The 21,645-nt window shown below is 37.4% G+C and overlaps 1 long non-coding RNA gene across 2 annotated transcripts in view; it reads left to right on the forward strand.

The window, feature by feature from the left end:
• Positions 1-21,645, forward strand: part of LOC128147516 (uncharacterized) — a 178,869-nt gene that overhangs the window by 75,073 nt on the left and 82,151 nt on the right. For both annotated transcript variants that reach the window (XR_008237034.1, XR_008237035.1), the window contains one exon: positions 14,987-15,076. This is a non-coding gene — a long non-coding RNA (uncharacterized LOC128147516). The remainder of the gene's footprint in view (positions 1-14,986; positions 15,077-21,645) is intronic.

The following is a 21,645-nucleotide window of genomic DNA, read 5'->3' on the forward strand; positions in this document are numbered from 1 at the left end:
TGTTCTCAAAATTAAAATATTTACAAGAGGATATTGTTTCACAAGAAATTAAAGAGACATATTCTACATATTGATGTGTATTATGTACATAAATCATCTTGAATGTATTTTGAATGCCACATTGGATGTAAGCAAAGAGACATTACATCTTCTGTGTGAAAGAATTATTAGGCTGCAGCTCCAGATTGGGGTTGTGAATTTTTTGATTCTGACAGTAAATCATTTCAATAGAGATGGAATACAAAATGTTTCAAACCAAACCTTTAGGGAAATGTATAGGCACTGTCATCATATCCTTAAATATTCTAGAAAAAAAAACAAGAAAATTAAAAATTGAAAAGGTTCATCATGAAAAGAAGGACAATCTCAATCTAGAATTTCTGCTGGAAATAAAATCACTAAGGCTACTACCAAATTATAAAGTTCACAAGGTTGCTTCATTGGAACTCTAGGTCTAAATGACAGAATAACAATAATGATGCATTTGCCTTTGAAGTCAGCAATACATAGAAATTAGATAAAATAAATTTAGTTGAGCATCCTTAAAAATTCAGTTGTTTTGACCTAGTATTATACCAAATGAATTGATGCAGTTCGTATCTCAGTACACAGTGCTTATATCACTTGTAGCAGTTGCTTCTCTGCTTGCTCAGTTTTACCTTACAAAGGCTATGCGCGTTCCAGAATCAGTATTCAGAGGAATATCTGTGTAGCTGTCTGTGAGTTGGAGGGGGTGTGTATATGTGTGTATTTTCATAATAGCCGGTGAAGACAACACAATAAGCCTCTTCTGTTTAAAATAAAATTTTAGTTTGTAGTAAGGGCAATATCTAAGTAGCACCTGTTTACCATCAATCACAAAGACTTACTCTGTCAAGTTGCAATACTTAGGTAGCAACAGAAATTTAATGCATTTGTCACAGATCCATTCCAGTCAATTCTTAATAATAAAAATTCTTCACAAATGGTTATAATATGCAGTTCTAAATACATGTAGCCAATCTATTGAGTAGCTTTCAAGCAATACTTAGCCAGTTTTGGAAGTGCCTCATAGAGACATTCTAATTTGTAAAACCCCCTTAAAGTGTCAGCACTGCAGTTGTATAGTGGAAGTCCGCTTGCTCAGTCTGTTTTCATTTCAGCCAAAATGACAAACTCATCCCTTATCTCCCTCCCTCTGGAAGCAGAAAAACTATGGTTCAAGCATTCATAAATGCACACCCTGCTGGGGGACAATCCCCAGCCTCTAGGGAGAGCTCTGGATGAAGTTACTGTTTGGAACCATGGATCATGTTCACAGACTCATGGCATCTTTTGAAACTCTTATGTCCTGTTGCTTTCTCCTTTACCATTCTCTATCCATATATGCTGCTGCAAATCCTTAAATTCTTCAGCAGCAAATTACATCAATACAGACTTTGTAACTCAGGTTTACTTGCACATAATGTCTGAAAACATTTTTGCTTTCTTTTTACTATTCTGCAATTTGCAGGGTAAAGTATCAAGGGTCAGAATCCCTCTTCTTTTGTCATTAAGAACTTTCATATTTCAATCCTTTTTCAGCTAAATTTGTAGATTAGAAATAATGAGAACTATGTGCTACGACATCTAAATGCAGACTTCACTGCAGGCAGCCTGTGCTCCACTCTCTAGGCTCCACAGATGCAATGTCAGTTGTATCATGCCTAGCAAAAATCAATTTGATCTTCATAATCTTTTGTTCAGCAGGGGTATCCTGCCACTGTCAGTGACCTAAGAATTGAAGTCTGTTATGGGTATGTAATTTTCTTACAGTCATTTTAAATAAATCAATGCCATATTAGTTCTAGGGGATGAATTTTTTTGATCATCAGCACATGATCAATTGTTTCACTCGACCTCACTTTTATGGCATATACCACAAACCTGAAGAAATATTTAGTACTGTCTCTCCAAGATTTTTCAGTCCAAAAATGGTATTCATTTTTCTGACTTATTCTCTCTCTCTCTCTCATGCCCCCCCCCACCCTTGTAACATCTTGAAAGCCTTTTTTTACTATAGCTAAATAAAAAACAAACTGGAACTGAATGCTTACTCCCAAATTGTTGGGGCGAGGGGGAACCAAAAAAAACCCCTGGAAAATTTCTATTAGAAATACCTTCTTCATGTTTTGCAGAGCTCATCCTGCATTATAGTTCTGGCAGTCACAGTTCACACTTTCATTTGTAGCCAAAGGATTTTAGCATTCATGTAAACCATTGTTGTCATTACCAACCATAGCACTAGAAGGATACATATCCTTGAAAGGATCCTTTCACAGGTAGCTTAGTTTTGTGCTTGTTTTTCCTAGTACCTCAAGACCACATTTCTTTGATTCAGTTCATTTTCTCAGAACGTTTTATTCAGATGTACTTCCAGTATACCCTAGCATAGCAAAGTTTTTAGACTTCTCATTTGTAAAGCTGTCCTGGATCTGTTCTCCTGGGAATCAATTCATTTTTTTCCCCTGTAAATAACAGTCACATTAATCTCTGGTGTCTTGGGGATCCATGTTTATTTTTTTCAACTTTTTCTGAGTGTCCGCATCTTACATTCTATCTCCTCAAAAGCTTGTATTTTTGGGTGACAGATACTCTCTCTGCCAAGACAACCTACCCCATGGTTCTGGTGTCTTGTCATAACTAACTTCTGGCTGTCTCTGGATGACTTCAGAGGTAATTGCTTTTATCCCTTCTTGCTGCCTCATCTTCTCTCCTCTTGCCCCTCGCCTCCTCATACCCCATTGTAATGAACTTACTCCTCAGTTAATTTCTCCTGCCTTAGCTTGTCTCTTTTTCTATTTTGTCCTTGTGTGCACATGCACATTCTGGCCTGGATTGTGTGCTTTTTCTCAACTCGTCTGTATTCTGGATTCATCACTCTCAAATACAGAACTTATATAAATTCAGGGTAAATCCAGAGTCAATATGTCTTGCAGTGTAGCCTGTATGATTCACAATTCATGATCTGGTGGAAGAGATTGTGAGAAGAAGAAAGCATGGTGAAGTCATAGATGAAGCCTGCTGCTTTCACATCATTTTGCTAGCTTGCTGGCTGGGCTCAATGAGGGCAAATGTTTACTGACTTCCCCTAGTCAGGACATCATTTAATTTGAACAAAATCAGGAGAATCTGCCTTTCATCCAGAAGAAAAAGTTGTGCTATCTCATGCATGCCATTTCTAGCTGTTCATGCTAGTTCACATTTCTTGTAGTAACTATTGCATTTGGCTAACAGCTTCTAGGCACGACGTGCTGCCTTACTGACCGATAATAAGATGGGGATGGTTGTATTGCTGATCACCGAAGGAAATTATTGCAATCAAATTAATGGATTAGAGTTAATGAGTGTATCTATCTGCTTGGAAGAGTGTTGGGTTTTGCTTGCTTATTTGTTTTCTGTGATAGAATTAATGTAGACAAATGTTCATTTTAGCAATATTAATAAGTTCATTATCATATAATCAGTCTAACAAATGGTGGGTTTAAAAGTTTAATCTTAAAGAGCTGCAAATAGAAGATAATTAGCTATGTAGGGCTACACCAATCACTGCTTAGTGGTAGTTGATTGATTGAAGAACTGGTAGGAGTTTTCAGAAGCGGTTTCAAAATGTTTAAGTGGTTATTAGTGTGAAAGCCTATCAGTGGCCTAAAAGGTGTATTAAAGGTTACCAGATGGCTTTTACTGTCTCATTCTCATGTCAATTACAATTGGGGATTTTTGTAGATACTAGAGAAATATTTCAGTCTTGCTGTTTTTCTTGTAATTAGCAGATTGGTGTGGGAAGATTTCATTGGGATATAGTGATGTTTCCTGATGTGCAGGAGGTAAAGTTTCTGAGTGTAATCAGCAGCTTTTTAAAATGGATTTTGCAGCCATGAGGTGACAAGATATCAAAGTAAAGCATTTCAGTAATTTATTGTAGTTTATTTCATGTAGCTTTCATATATTATAGAAGGAACATCCGTTAACTCGATAGTCATTAGAAGGGTTTAAAAGAAAACTCTGTACATATTCAACAAAGTATGTATTCTTTTTACTTAGCATTGAAGAGTAGGTAAAGGTTTTCCTACATGCAAGTAAGTTTAATATCCTAATAAGTAAATTAATTTTATCTTGGTGAGCATACATCTTACAATTCCTGTATTGGACAAACTGCAAATATATAGGGCCATCTTCTCAACTGGTAAAAAAAAGTATAATTTGCAGGGAGTTCACATCCATTAATTAGTATGTCCTAGCTAACTATCTGCCTATTCTCCCAGAAATCTCAATATCCGGATAAAAATACTTTCACTGATGTCAGTTTGCGTACGTAACAGGAGGCTGTCAAAAATGGAGTAACCATCTGCAAAATGGCTGCCTAAATGTTTCAGGGCCAGGTTGAAGAATAATAATAGGGAACGTGAGTTCTTAGGTGTCATGGTCGAGACGGACAAATGACAAGTATGCATTCTTATAGTACAAGCAAAGAAGGTTTTTTTTATTACTACAAGCCAGCAAATTTATACCCATTATACTTGTTACCCTGTACATATGTCTGTCCCTTATTGGTCAGAAAGTTGTCAGAAGTTGTTTTTCTCACCCCTCATTGGGTGACTTTTTCAGGTTCCTTACCACAACTGCAAACGGTCAACACATTCCTTAAACTTAGTTTCCCAGGCATGCTTCTCATCCTTTCTTGTTCTCGCACGGCAACACTGCAATCTTGTCAAGGTCAATATCCTCCCCAGGCCCCGAGGTCCAGCTGAGGTCCTCTACACTTAGGGACCCTAAATATGAGGATTTATTTTCATCCTAATAAAACTGAAGTTCCTGAAGAGACAATTGGAGAAACCTAATTATTCATTTAGGATCTAATAAGAGCCTTCAGAGAAGGAATGCCACCAGTGGTAGAGTGGGATGTCATAACCATAAGTCTTCAGACATTCAGAACTTCTCATCCCACACGCACAAACTGGAAGATGTCTGGAGGATTCAAAAACATATGGTGAGGCTGCTGAGAAGGACAAAGAAGATGCTTTATGACTCTCCTACTACAAGAAACTGAACAAGAGGTGAATGAATAAAAGCCCCAAGATGGAAAACTGTACCACTAACAAGAAAACCAGAACCGCAGCTGTCTCAGGCAAGAGAAAAATGAGGTGTAAGGAGCAATGCTGATGGTACTGTGAGCCGGAGATGTTCCCAGTCCAAAAACTAATGAGAACCAGAGAACGTGGTCTTGAAGTAGAGCCAAAGCACTGTACCAAAGGGATTCAGTGGAAACAGAAGTAGCAGCTGTCATCAGGCAGCAAGGAGAGCTTCATTTGTAAGGAAGCTAATGAAAAGTTCAGGGAACATGTTAATTTGACTAAAAAACTTTAAAAATGCTGAATGAATCAGAACAGACCCTGTAGTTCTAAGGGATATTAAGGTATATTATGGGGACAGGAGTCTTGAATTCTGGGCAGAGACAGCTTGCATGGAGTTTAAGCTTAAACTTCCTGTGAGTGAAGCATCCATGTGTAGCAGGATGGCCCTTTGAGGGCCAGTCTGTTCCCACTGCATGTGCTGACTGCTGGATTGAAGACAAAGCAGCTGTCTAGGTGCTAGAGAATCTCATCTAGGCTGCCTTTTCCGTGAAAGATTCGACCAGATGATCTTTCTAGGTCCCTTCCAACCTGAGCTGTGTAACTGAGGTCCATGTAGGTGGGAAGAGGACAGAGGTAGGATATTCTCTGAGAACAGGCAGTGTGCTGCAGTAAGAGCTGCCTGCAAATGGGAGAGCCTACCAGAGGAGCCAAACCCAAGGGATCATGTTGACAAGAATTTGGGACTCAGCACTGTGGTAGCAAGAGGGGATACTGCTGAGAGGCCTTGCCGGCAGAGAAATATGGGAAGCTTTAGGAGAGTGGCCAGACAAGAAGCAGTAGAGGACTAAGAAAAAATGACCTCATGAACCACAGACAGAATCAGAATCCATAGGCGTGACTATAGACTCTCATTCCCTTACTAGCCCCCAAGAAGGATGTCCTAAGAAAAAGAGTGGTTGGTGCTACCCTGAGAGGGGAGATGCTGCTAAAAAGCCATTTCCTGAGCTGGGTTCAATAACCAAATTAGCAGGTGGGACCTAGAAGGTAGCAGTCAACTGTTGCTTACATATGCCAGTAAGCATATTCATTTCCATAAGAACCAAAGGGATTTTTTTTCCCTTCATTTAACACCTGTATACCTGTAATGGACCTGTTTTTTTAGGGTAGGTAATGAGCCCCCAAAACAAGCTGTTTGAGCCATGCTTGTATCAGTTTAGAAGCAAAGGAATTGAGGTTCTTCGTGTGTCTTACATCTTACAAGAATTTCTTCTGAATTTTCGCAGTTCACAAAAGCAATCAAGCTTTTTGGCATTTTAACATGCATCCGTGTGCGTGCCCTGCAAAGCAATTGAGGAAATAGAGAAAATAGCTGTGTTGCAATTCACACTGGGTCTTCAGTGTGCTTTCACCCTACTCTTACCGCAGGACTCAAAAGGACCACAGGAGTATTCGGAGTATGGTTTCTGATACTATGAGATCATTTACATTTTCTTTGTTACTTTAAGTGAAAATGTTTTTCTGTAATGGTAGGAGTGATACATCTATGACCATAACAGGTCACGTTTCATGGTGAACATGGGGGTGACGGCAAGTTCTACTAAATACAGATTTCCTCTAAAAAGGTTCAGCCTTGACTCTTATCTGTTAAAAGAGAAAAAAGCATGTTACAGGAACAGATGGTGTAGCTTTTTTTTTTTTTTCTTTCTTGTTGCTTGACTGGAAGGTTCAGAAACTATTTCTTTTTTGAAGAACTGTACTTTTTGGTGGGAGTGCTAGGTAAGTTTGTGCTCTGTGCTTGGTTTTTAATATATGATATATGACAAGGTAGTGGAAAAAAATAGCGCTATTAGGTAAATATCAAGTCCTTCACGAGTCTGTCTTTTTATCTCATCTTTTTATTCTTTTTCTACAAAAATAATAAGAAACAACTGTTTATGATTGTTTTGCTAAATATTTAACTGTTTCTCTCAAGTATACTTAGTATGATTTAATATGAATGTCAATATCCTCGCCTATTTTTAGTATAGGTTGAATTATTGCTTGCTACTTATGTTTTCTGGGAGGTATGATGTCAATTGTGGATGAATTCAATAATAGGTGCTGTTTATAGGAATTGCAAGAATCTACATGAAGTAGAAAAAATCCATATTGTTAGGAGAAATAGCAGTGTCTGCTAACATAAAAGAAATTGTGCTTTTAAGAAATAAATATGAAACACCTTTAAATGAATCTCTGTGTGAAACACTGGGTGTATGCTTCCCTGCAGGAGTCAACTTCAGAGAAAGAGAAGGGGTAATGGGATCCCTATTGGGCTGAAGTATGCAATGAGCACAGGTACATTCCTGAATTAGCAGATCCGTATGAATATTTGAATACTGCTGCTGAGTTGCAGGGCTGACATCCAGAGAGACCTTGACAGGCTTGAGAGGTGGGAACCTCATGAAGTTCAACAAGGCCAAGTGCAAGGTCCTGCACATGGGTCGGTGCAATCCTAAGCACAAATAGAGGCTGGGCGATGGGTGGATTGAGAGCAGCACTGAGAAGGACTTGGGGGTATTAGTGGATGAAAAACTGAATGTGAGCCAGCAATATGTGCTATAGACAGAAGTGTGGCTAGCAGGTCAAGGGAGGCGATTCCCCCCCTCTACTCCGCTCTCGTGAGACCCCACCTGCAGTACTGTGTTCAGCTCTGGAGCTGCCAACATAAGAAGGACATGGACCTGTTGGAGCAAGTCCAGAGGAGGGCCATGAAGATGATCAGAGGGCTGGAGCACCTCTCCTATGAAGACCGGCTGAGAGAGTTGGCAGCCTGGAGAAGAGAAGGCTCCGGGGAGACCTTAGAGTGACCTTCCAGTACCTAAAGGGGACCTATAGGACAGCTGGAGAGGGACGTTTTACAAGGGCATGTAGCGATAGGGCAAGGGGTAATGGCTTTAAACTGCAAGAGGGTAGATGTAGATTAGATGTAAGGCAGAAGCTCTTCACTGTGAGGGTGGTGAGGCACTGGAACAGGTTGCCCAGAGAGGCTGTGGATGCCCCATCCTCGCTGGATGTGTTCAAGGCCAGGTTGGATGGGGGTTTGAGCAACCTGGTCTGGTGGAAGGTGTCCCTGCCCATAGCAGGGGGGTTGGAACTAGGTGATCTTTTAAGGTCCCTTCCAATCCAACCCAACCCATTCTATGATTCTAGGATTAAGCTATGTTCCTGTGCTATCCTGTGCTATTTAACCTGCTTACTGATTAGACTCAGCATACAGTTTGAATTGCAGTGTGCTCCAGTTTAGGAATGTTTTTAATGCATGTTTTAAATCAGTCCTTGTTTAGGAGGTTTAAATCCTATTCATTTCAGTGAGAATAAAATGCATGTTTTAGTATTCTTAAAGCCTACAGTTGTAATTATTGGAAATAGTTATTAAAGGAGGTTGCATTCCTTATGTTAACATTATCTTGTGATAAAATATAATTATAGTCAAGAATTATTAGGAGAAATTATTACACTTTGGTACTACAAGTGAAAGATGTGGTAATGAGGAAGTGTATTAGCTTAAATTACAAGAGAAAAACGGTAAGTGAAAACAGCAAAGTATTTTCATTTTGAAATAGAATTATTCATAACAGGCTGTGTTTTTCTTATACTTGTTAACTACCTGCTTGGAGGGAGGATATATGTTTTTAAATGGTTTTACAGAGACAGGTGAAGCAGCTAATTTTTTCTTCCAAGATTAGCTAGATAGTGTTTTAAGTACGAAAACATGATTTCTATCTCAGTTTTCAAATTTTTCTGTTGAAATGAAACTGCTTCAGAATAAGGTATTATTCTAAGCTAAGAAGCAAAAGTTGTTTTTTTAAATTAGTATTAATAACATACAAAAATATGAGTAAAATGAAAGAGATAATATGTGATAATTTGTAAAATGCAGTCTGTAGTAGTTTGGTTTTCTGGAAAAGCATTTGCATCTAAGAAGTTTTCCATGGGAGAGGGGCAGGAGGACTGTTGTGCTGTTTCCATCATTAATGGAGCAACAAGGTGCATTTAAACACACAAAGAATGCTATTATTTCTCATGTCTAGATATTAAATCAAATTGAAAATATGTATATTTAAAAAAATGCATGCACTGGAAAAGTTTTCTCCCATACACATGCATCCAGTTTTAGGTTCTACTTCTTTCTTTATTGCTTTTAGTGAGTGCTATTCGATGAAGGAAGTTCCAGGCGCATTATAATTTAGTATAAATTTTTGTTTTGATTTCATGGCTCAAATGTTTCCATACGTAGTATGATAGAAAAGCTTTGTTCTTCTACCCTAACTGCATGTATTCCAAAACAGCAAAGCGGTCCTCAGAATGGATGGTGTTACATTGCTATTTCAGTGGAAGAGGTACCTTATTGCAAAGTGGGTGTAATGTGGTATTTTTTGCTGAGGTTTCAGTTAAGTGGTAAATATGGGATGTTTCATTCTATTCTTAATTATACGGATTTAACCCCGGTGTGTGAATATCATGTACACACATGCAATACAGGTCCAGAATAGAAGTAGTGCTTTATTTTTTTCCAACAGTCTTCAGCTTTATATGCTAATGGACTATTTAAATTATGTCCCATAACTATACATACAAAAAGAGAGGAAACTGTCTTTGTATTTTTAATGGTATTTTGGACAAGGAAAGAAAATAAACAGTAGGAATATTTTTCATGGTCCATCCATCTTTCGTGTACATCCTGGTATACGTGAGAAGTGGCACTGTATTTGAGAAAAAAAAAATCCTTTCTCCCATGACTTCCCATGCAGCAATGTTTCATGGTGTGTAGTGAACTAAAACTAGTGTTTCATGGAAATCTGTGTGCATGTTTAATTCAGGTCCCTCTGTATTTACATATTACGGTGAAGTTTCATCCCATTTTCCCCAGTTAAAGCACAATTCTGAGTCAAAGCTTTTCTGCTATAAAGAAGGTAAACAACTCCATTATAGACTGAAAATTTCAAAAAGGAAAAAAAAATTGTTAATTAACATTTTTTGGACACTTGACCAGTTGTCTTGAAATTTTACAGGAAATTTGTCCTTATTCTTCAAAGAGAAGTTAGGGCTTTACAAATACAAAACCAGTCTAAAGGTAATGCAGGGAGAAAAATTGGAAATTAAAACGTCAGATGCATTTAGCAATCTCTCCATAAGAAGTCCATCCTCTGATTAAATTCTGAGCAAGGCTTTGTGTGTTCAACATGCTTTTAGGCCAGATTTATGATATAATGAGAAAAGGACCTGCTTAAGAGCCAAACCTAAGATAGTTTTGTTAGCTGTATTTTAATTAGTATTTCTTTCTTGAAAGGTCTAAGTTATTGCTAAGTGCTTAATTATTCTCAAGCCACTCTATATCTGTAAAACAGAGGCACTGAAGAGAAAAACTAGGAACCTTTAATGGTCTTTAAAACATTATCTAAATCGCCAAGCTCTTAACTGACTGTGAAATATCTTTAAGATGCTTGAAGTCTGATGCTGACATTTTAATAACAAAAGTGAGTGGCAATAACTATTTCAAGAGAGCTCTGGAGCACTGAGCAGTCACTTTGCTGGTGTATAGGGTTGACTAACCTGCAGCAAAGCTAGGAAGTTCTTATTTTCTCTTGATTGCTCAGTATTTGCAACCTGGGTTTGGTTTTCCCAGTGATCTTTAATGGTTGATCAAAGGACAAGAAATGTGGATCATGATATTAAACTGACTACATCTGAATAAAGACTTTTTTCACGAATGCCAGATAAAATCCTGTTCCGTGGTAGCTCCTCAATCCCATTTACTTCATTGAAGCGAATGGTGGATATTGCAACAACGGCAGTTTTTGAACATGAGTGACATCATCAAAAAAAACCTAACAAGACTTAACGTTACAAGGTTTTTTTCCATTTGATTTGTGAAAGGAAAGATGAATAGATTACATTCCTCTTTTTTTTTTTAACATCCATACCACTGAATTGTGGTTTTACTTTTGCTTAGTTTTTGTTGTATATGCACTACAGTTAAATTCTTATATTTCTAGCTGTGAGAAGAAAAAACAAAACAGGCTTTCTAATGGTATTTTCTTTCCACTTGTTCCGTAAAAAAATTATTTTTGCATGTATAGATCTTTGCTATTTCTACGCTGCTGTACTTGTCAATAAGTTATGATCACCAAAAGAATATTTCCATTGCTAATAAGATGAGAAATACCTTTGCTGTCAGCTGTCAGATATAAATTATTCATTGCTTTTCATGTCATCTGCTCTTAAGCAGAGAAACTTGTCTCTTTAATTCTTGTAATAGCTAACAAAACTCCCTATATGTGAATTCTTTTTTTTTGAAATGTTTTCATCCACTGATTGATTTTTTGGTTTTTTTGATTTTTGAACTCTAGTTATTTTTGTGTTTGGGGTGTTGTTGGGTTTTGAGAGGGTTTATGTGGGTGGGAATTTTTTTTTTTTTTTTGGTTTGGTTTGGGGTTTTTTTTTGTGTGTTGTTTTTTTTTTTAAAGCACCTGAACTCAGTATATGGTATTATATGTGATACTCCATAGCATCTGATTTGGTACAATATGCGTAGTAAAGACTACCTTTCCACTATATGCTTCTGCTGCCTAATGTAACAAGGCCCTGAGACATTCAGAGCTCACAGACATGATGGCAATAAAGCATGATAATATTAATAATAACTTAGAAGAGAAAAGTGACAGTGGATCGAATATAGAATTGACATAAAATCACTAGTCTTAAATAACAATGCCTATTGCTCTAAAATACTACTCAAAGCTTTCATAAACACCCATTTACTGCATTTACTAAGCATATAAGAATAGAAACCTACTGAAATCCAATGATGGGAGTTGACAAAGGCAAATGGCAAAGGTTAGGTTGCACCAGCTCTGCAGTGAAATTACAGAGCTTCTGCAGATGGGAATAAGCGTGTAATGTAACATAGTATTAAAAAAGTCACAAAGATAGGGGATCTATTTGCAGCATCAAATGTTTGCCACACTTCTTTGTCATTTTTTTTTTTTTTTTACTACTCTCCTCCTTCCTCATAATATACCTTTCCCTTTTTTCTCCTTTTTCACAGAGCGGATTTTCAGCATTTTCTTCATTATGTACTTTCTGATTTTCTTAGTGGGAACTTCCACATTCTTTGAAATTTTTCTCAGACTCACAAGACTTGAGTTGTATTTAGTTCCGTTTTCTTTCCTTTGTGTTTCAAATACTTCTGTATGCTGTAAAGTACCTGTCTATCAGTTTCTCAGTAGTCTCTGGTTTATGGTCATCAGATAATTAATGACTGTTTTGGCAGACCATTGGGATATTGTGGTTCTTTAAGCATAGACACCACCTATTTTCCAAATTAATGTAGGTGCAACTCTTGGACGAGTATTTATTGGAATGGTTTAGATACAGACTTTAATTTCTCAAAAAAAAAAAAAAAAAGCTATTGACTGCACAGACAAGGAGTAATCTTAAAAATCATACTAGTTTTGATAAACTAGTATCTTCTGAGGTCTTAATTCAAAGTCTTTATTTTTGGTGATGCTAAAACCAAAACCCATCAGTGACTTAGTGGCTTGATCTGAATTTCTTAGAATAGAGCATAAATACATTGTATAGCATTCTCTTGTAAATCAGGGTAGAACAAATCTTTTGTGGATTATAACCTAATTCCAAGACTTTATTCCTATAACATGACTAGTAGACTGAATTATGTTTCCTTCCTTATGTTGAAGCTTGTGATTTATTTCAGTTTCAACTTTGTGGAATAATAGAATTTCTCACTGGTGCTGCTTGTGTATAAATCTTTACAACCCAAAAGTTAGTGTTGGTATTCATTCATATTCATTTTTGCAAACAACAGGATGGTATCAGACAGCATGTGCTAAACTAGTACAGAGGAGGGGATTAAGTGATTACTTGGCTTGGGAAAATTGGACATATATGGTTTAAAGGATCACTAGTGTTTAGAGGAATGTGTTTTGACTGCAGAATACTTTGCTTCCAACTCTTCTGGCTGAGCATCCTGTAAAATTCAATTACAGGAGCAATAAAGTGTATTGCAATAAAAACACTTCATACTTTCCCCTTTATGTACAGTAGACATGGATCACATTGACTGGACAATTGATTGCAGTGAATAAAAGCTGATCTGTAAAGCCCTGGCAAATCAGAATAGTTATTCATGCTGTCTAGCAGTTCCAAACTTGATTTCAGTAATACTACTATATGCAGCTGCTAATTAATATTCTGAGAATCAAAAGAGATAAGCTTGTAGCATGAAGACACCGCAGAGAGTCCTTTAAATCAGTTTATTAGAACCTTCACAGAAATAAACGTAAAACATTTTGTTGTGAAATATAGCTAAAACAATATCCTATTGAAGTAAACATGGGTCAAATTAACCTTCTGTTGCAGCTGTTTGATCACTGATATTAGAACTGATAGCCATAAAAAGGGGTCTTGGAACATACCGGGCTTTGCTGACTTGCACATTTTTTTCTCTTTCCTCCCAGTTACTTTTCTCTGCTTTGTACGCTGCTTCTGTCAAGTGTCTCCGTTTGTGGGGCTTCTTAAATGACTGTTAAAGCTATGCCTGTACTGGCTAGATCTTGCTAAAATACTTTTTGCAAGTGAATCTCCAAAGGTAGTCCTTTTCCCTGTAAGTCAATTGTTTGTAAACAGATTCTGAATGCTACAAAGTATCAGCTATTAACAAATATTTGCCAGATAGTTTGCACAACCAAAACTGAGGTTGCAGTACACTGTAGAACATGCATCATATGCCTTGTTTGTGAGAAGTCATTTAAGGTCATGTAAGATGTTGAAAATGCTTTGCTACAACTTGCCCAATTTTTTTACAATACAAACAGAAACTTTTCTGCAATTATTCATAACTGATTAGTAAGACTGGCAAACATGGCTGAACGAAACAGTTGCTTAGTGTTTGCTTAGTACGTTACACACAAATACAGAAAACCAGTGTTATTTAGACTGCAAATCAAATACTCAAAAGCTAGAAACTTCCATAATTACGATAACAATTTAGCCCCTTTTCCATTTGCAGTCTGATACTATGCTCAACCTCATAATCATACATTCTTTTTGCACAAGGCATGTGCTTCACTCATTGCTCGGGAGATCAGTGCTGTTAGCCATGTTTTATGACAGAACATATTGCAGAGATTTAATGATATGTAATCCCCAATGAGTGTGTAATCTTACATTGACTATGCTTTTATAATACACAAAAGATACAGATTTTAAAGGCAGCCTTAGTCTTAACAGTTCCTACTGGTTGAGAGTTTTATGTTGTAAGTTTAATAACTTTTTTTAACATGTTTGATGGGTTTCTTATAAGTTTTTCAAGAACAAACTGAAAAAATAACACCAGATGAGAGTCAAACTTTCGGACCCTCATGGTCCCAGCACTGCACACAGTGAAAACTTTTGACTCTCCCTTACAGGCCTGTGCTATCTGCATTGCTGAGATGTTGCTGCTGGGGATTACTCTGTACCTGCAGCAATTCCAGGAGGACTGAGGACACTTTACTCTTAGGTTTCATAGATAATTGCTGGCATAGAGGGTGGACGTTGGGTTAAATTACAAGCTGTGAAGGGAGTTTGTACAATGAATAGACAATGCTCTGCCTGTGTCCTTCAAGCTTTAGATTCCTTCTGCACCATCTTTCCATCCTGCCTCACAATGAATCCTTTTTGACAGACTCCTCATGCTAGTCCCTTTTTCCTCATGAGGAGTATGCAAGCCAGCCCCACTATGGATTTTTAATGACACTTCTACTCTTCCTGCCTTCTAAACTGTAGCCTTCAGATAGTCTTCTGAGCTTTTTGTCCAGTCTGTGTATTTACTCTTTGTTCTGTCCTAACAGAGATATGTTGACACTGTCCTATTCAAGGAGATGGAAAAAAGATGGCTGTGACAGAAAGGACAAGCTTTTTTCAAGTCTTTGTTCAACAAGGTAAGAAAAAGAAAACATTGCATATAAAGTCAGCATTTTTTTAATCTTTGGGATGTGGGGGTGGAGGCAACCATTGTTTTCCTCAGCGATGTTATAAATGCCTGAGTAATTTTGCCCGAGTTTTTAAAAAGTCAGTCTAGGACAGATTTATGACTTAGGAAGGCTTTATGCAAAATCCTTATATTTTTGAGAAATGTTGAATAGTTATAAATGGACTCTAAATAATATGAAAGTTGAAGAACTTTATCATTAGAGGATGCTGTTACCTGCTGTTGCTCACAATGCTTTTGTAAGAGCTGGAATTCAGTTTGATGGAATACTGTTATTTGCATATTTGTCACCTTTTATAATATATGTGATTTAATGTGTTTAGTATTTGTTATGCTAAAATTGACACTAATTATACAATAGCATTAATGTGAAACTTGTTTCTGTGATGTTACGGAATTTCTTGTGATGTGCAGTTCTGTCGTTAGCCCCTGCCCAGATTCAATGTACTACACTACTGCAGTCCTCAGGTAAATCTTCATTTCTAGTGTGTGACACAGTCATGTTCTGTCACATGCTGGGAGGTATAGATGATGTATCAAGGCACATGATGGGAAAGAGCCACAGCACTATGCCAACGCTGGGACACATGCTGCCATGCACAGTCTGTTAGGAAGCAAACTCGCTAGTGGTGAAACGTTATCCTGGCTCCCATCTGGCCACATCCGAATGAAGCTAGTTTGTCAATCACTGTGGTTATGTCATGAATCCAGGTTAAAAATCAGATGATCTGTAGTTAAAATAATAACAAAAGAAGTCTTCCTAGCAAAAAAACCCCTAAGCTATGAGGATTTACAGACAATGAAGCTTTATAGGTATATTATAATTACTAGTATTTCATTTACTTGAAGGGACATCATCACATTATAGTAGTTGTTCTGAAAGAATGTCTTACAAGCTTCTTTAGATACACTTTCAGTTCTTACATACAGTGTTTAATTTACTAATAACATATTTTGCTTTAGTCTAATGTTATTTTACTTAAATATATGTATCCTTATACAGGGCAAAAAGGTATTTTTTTCCTCAATGCTTAGGATTTTCAAATCTGAAGCTGTACGTTATCACATTAAAATCTGCAATGTTAAAAAAAAAAAAAAAAGTGTTTAGCATTGACAATTACAGGACAAAAAGTCATGACAAAGAGAGAAATTCACCAGAGAAGGTCTGGGATAAATAACCTGTGACGTAATTTCATATAACTTAATCTATTTTCTTTGTCCATGATTAACTAGATAAGAAGCAATGAGCTTGAATTTCAGAAAAAAAAACCAACATTTCAATTTATTTGTTAGAAACTGTTTGTAGCAGAAAGCATGAAAAGGGGTTGCCTGAGAAAGCTGTACAATCTCTAGTATCGGAGATACTTAAGAACACATTAGACACAGATGTGTCAGAATGACTTAAATAAATTTAAGCAGCTGGCAAGGGAATAGAATAAATAACTCCTGGGTTTTTGTGACTGGGAACTATGAAGGCACTGAAGAAGTAAAATGAAATTATATGTAATATTTTTAGTTTCACATACAGAAATACAGTCAAAGATTTACACAACAGGTGATGGGGAATTTCTGTGCAGTTCCAAGGAGATTTTTACTGAGCTGATTCCTCAATAATACCACAAGTTTACAGACGAATTTGGGGGGGCTCAGTAATGAACAAGAATTGAGATAAATGGGAAAAATCTTAATGAAATGTGGGCTTTTTCTTTTCAAAATCAAAATCCACTTTTTACTCACTTAACTCTGCTAAACTCCATTGAAAATCTCAGTTCCCAGCTCTGTTTCATAACTGGCTTATGTAACCTGTCTGACTACAGGGAAAGAAAAAATAATATTAAAGAAGGGGTTTTCTTTTCTAGTATTCTCCACTTTAAAGTGTAATTAATTGGTTAAGAAGGAGTTAGGGTGACTGGTGGACTTCCACTCTGGTTAGATACCATCTTTGTGGTATCTATAAGCATCTATCATCTGCTGAAATCACAGTCCTTGACTGCAGAAGTTTGAAAACTGGGGAAACATAGAGATGAGCTGAGAATGATTAAAGACATAACTTTTTACAATTGAGGATTGCGAAAGTGCCTTAAGGGACATAGGCATCCATTTCCTGTTCAAATACTGTCGATGGATGTGAGTGCCTAATATCTTTTGGCAGATACACCCCAGAGTTTTAGGAGTGCCCCGTGGTGGAGTGGAAAAGGAACATGTCCTATTCTCATACAGTTGGTGTAAGTTCAAATATTCCAAAAGCAAATTAAACTGTAATTTTCTCTGCTGGACAGGGTCACAGTGCAGTTCAGATTCACAGGCTGCCCTCAGTCAAACCTTCTCACCACCTTCTCTCTGACAATGCTTCATAATGCCTTAAAACAAAAAGCTCCATCCCAACAGCTCTGAGAGATTTAAGTTTATTAAAAGCACGTGTTCCTAACTCTATTATCAGAATACATTTTTCCCTTAGGGACAGAAATGAAAGGGCTGTGAAATAAATGTGAATGTGACTTATTAGCCTCATGATAGCAATCCATTTTCTTACCTTACGGTCTCCCTAAGAAGTGTTTGTGGTTTTGTCCCCAAAATGTGTGCTTTAAATAACTCTAAGAATGTTATTTCAGTTCTAAGACAAAGCGCTGCTGGTGTCGACCTAAGAAAAGTAGAATGTCTAATGCATATTATTTGAAATAGAAATATTACCATTTATCGATGTTCATGCCTCAGACCAATTAATATGGGGTTTCTGGTACAGGTTTCTTGAAAACAAGCTGCTACCAACTGGAAATGAGCTGGTAGTTAATTTTTCCTCTCTTAGAACTGGAACATTTTCCATAGCAAATAATGTGGTAAAGAAACTACTATGTAACTGAAATACATGGTGTTTGGAGACCACTAATTACATTTCCACTGGCTGCAGCAACCTCAGGGGTTGCTATTTTGATGTTCTGCTGAGATTATCATCAGCATTTCAGCTCTTTGAAGATAAATCCTTGGACAATACAGCCACATCCACAGCTTTTTATTCTTAAGCTTGGCAAAGGCCTTTATGACATTAGTGAAAGTGGTGTTCATGAAAATGTTTGTCAGGACCATTATGCTCATGAGAACTTCAGCGACCTTCTTTACCTGGAAAGGAACTTTCCTTTCCTGCTCTCTACCTCCCTTTTGCCTAATGTCCCTGAAGGACACCTGGAGGCAATGTCACCTACTTTAGAGCATGGTTCTGTGGCAGTTTTTGCCTGTAGGTTCATGTTAACTTTAAGACACCATTTTCTCTGTGCATTTGGCAGTATTTGTGTCTATTGCAAAGGCAGCAGTAATGATGTGACTATCAAGCAAGGCTAAATGAGCCTGCAGTATGCAGTGGCTTTCATTACATGATCATGTAGCTGGGGGTCAGAATTCAGATGCGGAACATTTTAATGAAATGTGGTCCATCCAGAGGACTGTTTTTTCCACCACCTGTGTTTTTATTACAGATGAATGAAAGGCAGTTTTTACTTCAATACAAATTAAATTAGTTGTTATCATATTGATTTCAACTGGGCTAGTAGCAACAAGCAATTATAATAAGTGGGAATTTAAAAGGTATACTACTGGCCAGTTTAATTCACAAATGGCCTGGTTAAGAATTTCTTACACAGGAGAAGCTCCTGTTAGGCGTCAGAGGAAACTGTTCCTGAGCACCAGCACTTCAGCCTGTAGCCAGAAGTGATGAAGCTTGGCAAACATATTCGTATCCTGAATTTTGGAGAAACAACAAATCTAAATGGAGATGTTTTGGGTAGGAGGTCTGTTATATGGCACATCAATGGGATGTCTACAGATATTTTAAAAATACCAGCTTTAAGCTGACAGGAGAAATTACAGAAAGTGATTTGAGGAAGCACAAGTAATAGTAATGGGAAGGAGTTAATTGAAATATAGTAGACTCTTGAGGGGGGAGAGTTACCTGCAATGGGACAGGGTCACAGCAATAGGTTTTTGAGCCTGGTGGTTAGCACACTTACTTCATGGTCATAGTGAACACTTAAATTTCTTTAAGCAAAGTCCAAAGCAGAAAAGAAAAAAACATGGGATAAAGGTTCCTATAGAGTTCATGCCAGAACTTTTATGCATCCCATCTTCCCCCTGTATTCCAGAGCCCTGCCAGCTCACTGTTTCTTGCAAGACCCGAATCTTGCACCCTCTACTGCTAGCTTACCCAACTGTTCAATCAAGCTGGTATTTCTGCTGTCACTTAGCCTGGATAAAACAGCAAGAGTTGGTTGCAAAAATATTAATGAGGTATGGTTTCTGACTGCAAAGGAAGAGGTGTGAACTGCCAGCTTGGTGGCCAGGTAGGCACTTTGCAGAGTTAGTTTGTATGCATTTTCAGAAAAGAAACATTTAGTATTTTAAAAACAGGAAAATACTGGAAAAGGGTGAGGAAAGAGTTCTACAATAGCATCTCAGCAGATGTAAATATATATAGTTTTGTTAAAGTTAAAAGACATGTTAGTTTGTTCCAGCTAAGGATCTAACCCTGTCTCTGGAGCTGTTTCCTGATATCGGTGTCCATTTCATTTCAAGGGTGTAAAAATCTGGTTTAGATCTCTAGGAGAGATTCAGAACTATTAAGCAGTAATAAAGGATGAGTAAGAAATGACTAGTAAGATAAACCATGGATAAAAAAAGGGTTTTCTAAACTATATTTGTGCAAGTTACACTTGTGTAAATGCTTCAGTATTTTGCACATTCTGGGTCTGCCTCCTCACTTTATTAACCAAGACAACAGCATACGAACACTGCAGCCAGAACTAGGCTAAAAAGCCTGCCTTTCTCATTTCTGTTCTCTGTGCTGGGGTGATGTTCCTGGGGCTGGTACCAAAGAATAAGCAGACTACTTTGCACAGCAGCAAAAGAGACTCCCTGTATTTGGGGATTTTGCAGAACTGCTTGTTTTCAAGGTTTTCTTTTTAGTGTGTTGAAAATTTCAATCACAAAAAGTTTGTCTAAGTTATAAATTGTAATGCAGTCTGTTTAGATGTATCTTGTGATTCATCTCATGTAATCAGAGACGATGATGCACTGAGCACTTTTGAAATATTCATTCTTACATCCTTTAGAAAGTATCCCAAGAATTCAGGAAACTTATTGCTCAGTTCTGCTGAGACGACAGCACACTGGCAGACAGTTTTTGGCACTTAAGCACATTATTAATATATGGTTCGGTTGTTTACTTAGTATTACAAAAATATTTTTTGTTCTACAGAGGATACCTGGAAATGGTATCCTCTTCCATCTCCCTATAAACTACCCAAACATCCAAACTTTGTGAACAGCAGAGGTTGTTTCTCTAACAAGAGAAAGAGAACAGGAATTGGCATGTGCAAAGGCATTCCAAAGTGACCCTCAGCAGTTGGTTATTTTATAAATTTTTAATAATATCTAACAGTTTATTTTGATTTAAAATTTCAAGACAGGTGGATTTTTTTTTTTTATGACCTCACAATGGTTCTGTAATAGAAACAACAAGCAAGAAATTGCAGTTGAAGTAAGATTTACTTGTCTTTTGGATTGATTTTTCTTACAGGTATAAAATTGTATTAGTCTGTTTACGTGCTTGAGTTTGTTCTAAAGAGTGCTGTAAACGAGTGTTCAGAGGCCAAGAGTTGAACATACGTAAAGTCATTTAGTCTGAGTCTCCCAAAGTAACCTTCATTTGTGCTTGCATTACTTTCTGCTCTTAAGGAATTTTTCCATGGTTTTGTACCTGTAGTTAGAAAGAAAATTCCGTGATGTGCGGGGTAGATGGTATTTTTGCCTGAAATGATAAAGCCTCTGAAAAAGAGATTTGCCATCTTTTAGTACAAGAGTTTTGCACAGGAAGATAGGGCAGATAGGAGATTAGGCTTAATTAACCAGTACAGAGAATAATAAAGTTACTAGTAAGCAACAGTCTCAGTTGACAAGGAAAAGACATGAAACATTCTCCCCTTTAGTTGCTTAGTACATTTCCACAAGAAAATGCTTCATCAAAAATGAAAGGAAAAGGGAACTGTGTCCTAAAATCAAACTGGAGTACTGCAGTGTCTAAATTTTAGCCTCCTAGTCCTTGGAATATAAAATGCAGGATCTGTACCAGACATTTTGATTCCCTGTGAAGAGGGGTACAATCTGGAACGACTCAGGAACTGCACAGAAAGCTGCGTAAGGCGAACAGGCTCAACTGGAGCTGCTTTGGCCTAGCCAAAATGGAAGTAGCTGAGGCTAAGGGGGTAGCTGAGGCTCAGGGGTGGTTTTAGCCCTCCCTGTTCAGTGCAGTAGTTCAGCCCATGAAAACAGATGTGGCTGTGAATCTTCTAGCACAAAGATGTGCAAACAAAATGCCCTACCCCACACTTTTAAAGAGTAGAACAATGCAAAGGATGAAGAATTAGCAATTATTGAACTCCCTTTTATATAGCTTGTAAATCATTTAGCAAGGCTGAAAACTGAGATTTGCATTTCCTTTCTCTGTGGGACAGTATATCAAGCCACCTGCTG

Source organism: Harpia harpyja, chromosome 10 (genome assembly GCF_026419915.1).
Source record: "Harpia harpyja isolate bHarHar1 chromosome 10, bHarHar1 primary haplotype, whole genome shotgun sequence".
Taxonomy (NCBI): domain Eukaryota; kingdom Metazoa; phylum Chordata; class Aves; order Accipitriformes; family Accipitridae; genus Harpia; species Harpia harpyja.